Source organism: Megachile rotundata, unplaced genomic scaffold, assembly GCF_050947335.1.
Source record: "Megachile rotundata isolate GNS110a unplaced genomic scaffold, iyMegRotu1 scaffold1505, whole genome shotgun sequence".
In the NCBI taxonomy this organism is placed as follows: domain Eukaryota; kingdom Metazoa; phylum Arthropoda; class Insecta; order Hymenoptera; family Megachilidae; genus Megachile; species Megachile rotundata.
Genome location: NW_027474801.1, coordinates 25,001 through 27,679, shown reverse-complemented (window position 1 = coordinate 27,679; position 2,679 = coordinate 25,001). Strand labels below are relative to the sequence as shown.

Sequence of the window (2,679 nt, the reverse complement as noted above, 5' to 3'; positions counted from 1 at the left end):
GATGAAACCACGAGCGCACAAAAGGAGGAACAAAAGCGTTTCGAGATCGATCTTCGGTGTAAATGTCATTGTTCATTTGCGTTCGACCGTTGTTCGATAAAAGAAATTTAACACACGAACAACAATGAAGGGAGACTCTCGCAAGACGATCACCAAATAAGCGTTTATCGTTCGATCGGTCCGGGTTTTTCAACGTCCGTCCGGCACAATTATGCACTTCGAGGACTGGACGACCGGAACCCGTATTGGGATCGCGCGGTCTTCCGCTTCTAATCAACGACAACGAAGCGATCTGCGCTTGTAAATGTTAAAAAAAACGTGGCGAAGCTACGATCTCGTAATAATTTAACCGTGAAAGAGCTTCCGTCGCACGTTTATTTTTAACTTTTCCCCTCGTTGTATAAACTTTCGCACCGTCGAAAAAAAAATTCGACAATCATTTCAGACAACGTCGGGAGCGCGGAGAAACGCCGTAAACACGCTCTACTCTCGGCTTGCTTCCTTCAATTGGTGTCTAACAATTCTCTCGCAGGGCGAAGAATCATTTTCTCTCTCGTCTAAATATCCTTCTGTAGTTAGGTGTTTTCGACTCGGGAGCGCTCTTTCACGGGCGGTCGTATATGGTCTCTTTTAGGGGTTTAACTAGAAACCACGACTCACGCAAGCCGAGATAAGCGCATTCCGCCGAGAAGATCCTAAAAACTAAGAATTGCGAGATATACGAAAATGTTCTTCTGTCGCCTGTGAAAAAAATGAACACTAGCAAAGAGAGGGCGAGACACGAACGTTCCATTTAACATTCTCCGCGTCAAACGCCGACGAAATGTCCAACCATCGCTCGTACGTTTTCGCCAATTTCGCAAGTTGTTCTCTCTCTCGCGTTCGACCATCGGATCCCGCTCCGAAACGTTCGACTTTTCGGCGTTTAACAGTTTCGTTTTATCTAGTCGAACGACGAGCGGTACCGAAAAAAATTTAACAATGAAGAGAAAACCTTTTGCTGCTAAAGGCAAACGCAAGCAGTCTTTAGTTATATAAACGACCCTCAGCCAGGCGTGGTCCAGGAATTGTATCCGTGGACCGCAATGTGCGTTCGAAATGTCGATGTTCATGTGTCCTGCAGTTCACACGTTGACGCGCAATTAGCTGCGTTCTTCATCGACCCACGAGCCAAGTGATCCACCGTTCAGGGTAATCGTATAAAAATTTTTGTTCATATTTAACAACTCAGCGTCTGAAAACCAGTATGTACGTGATTTATTTAACTGGTTTATAAATTCGTTCGATTGTCCATAGAATACTAACTCCAATCCAAGCGCAAGATCGAGTATCGGTATTCGGACGTCGTCCCGTCATAGCTCTGTTCACAGATTTACCCGAGCTGATTGATGATTAAGACGACACGATAACGTCCATGGACGGGTAAAGGACCGTATAAAACTACAGAACCGCCGATGAAACAACGCTCTGTGACGCATTTCTCTTCGTGCGGCGAGTTTTCAGTCCGTTCCGGGTGGTAAAGTCATTCAAAAACCGTGGAAAATACGAAACGCGCTGTCGCGCGTAACACAGAGTCTCCTGCTCGCTGCTTACATATATTGGACGTCTTGGCGGTATCGCGAGATTCAATACGGACACTCCATGGCCGGCGTCAGATCGGTCTACCAACGAAGGAGACTACGCTATCGTTTTCGCTTCTCAGCCGGTCCGTAAAGCGATACGTTACCATATCGTCCGTCGTAAGCAGGCGGACTCTCGTGAAGTTGCGACTTCGTTCGTCGAAGCGGTTTCGTGGTTCGATTTCCATCGGTTACCCGGACACCCCCCGCGTGAAAGCCTCCGTGTCACACTCTAAATTTCGTTTCTCGTTTAACACGAAATAGAGAGAGGCTAAAAGGGGGTGTTCCCTTTGGTCCAAAGACAAAATTTATAGAGAGAAAGAAAATAAAATGAGAGTCTCTCACGAAGCGGGCGAAAAAAAAAAACAAGAAATTTAACAATTTTTTTTCGCAAACCCATGCATTTCGTTACCAAACGTCCCAAAATATTTCTTTATATTCTCTCTCGTGTTTTCACACGGGGTCGAGAGAGTACGCAACACGAATCAAGAATAAAAATTATAGAAAGGAAAGTCCGATAAGAATATTTCGAGATTCTTATAACCTTCACCTCTTCCTTACTTCTCCGAAATCTCTCCGCTTTCCTGGCGCGTATCTATTTAACAATTTCGATTCTCTCCTCCTTTTAACTCAGACGTCGCAACGAACGGGTACACCATGCATACGATCCATTTTTTACATAACGAACCTTCTGCCGGTAAAATTCGCGACAGATTCATTTATGTATAGATATATTTTTATATGAGAATGTTCGGGATTTTCCTTCGTGTTCAAGTTGAACATTCTTGTTACGACGACTTTTTGTATTTATCGAAGGATCGTGCGGTACCCGTTAATAAGAAGTAAACGACGTCCCGGGAGAGTCGAAACCTTTCTTATACGCTACGGAAAGAAGAGCCGAGAAGATAGAGAGGAAACTCTCGATTTTCTTTCGTCGGTAAACTTTCGTTCTTTCTATTTACAGCGTTCGACATGAAACGGCGTTGCTCTCTCATTTTTTAAACTTTATTTAACGTTAGCGCTTGTTCGTACGAAACGCGTCGGCGGATACGAAATACGG

General features: G+C 44.6%; 1 non-coding gene across 1 annotated transcript; it reads right to left on the bottom strand.

The window, feature by feature from the left end:
• Positions 1-1,039: 1,039 nt before the first annotated feature.
• On the bottom strand, positions 1,040-1,194 carry LOC143266568 (5.8S ribosomal RNA). Its single transcript, XR_013041520.1, has one exon. It is a non-coding gene; the product is annotated as a 5.8S ribosomal RNA (ribosomal RNA).
• Between the last annotated feature and the right edge of the window lie 1,485 nt (positions 1,195-2,679).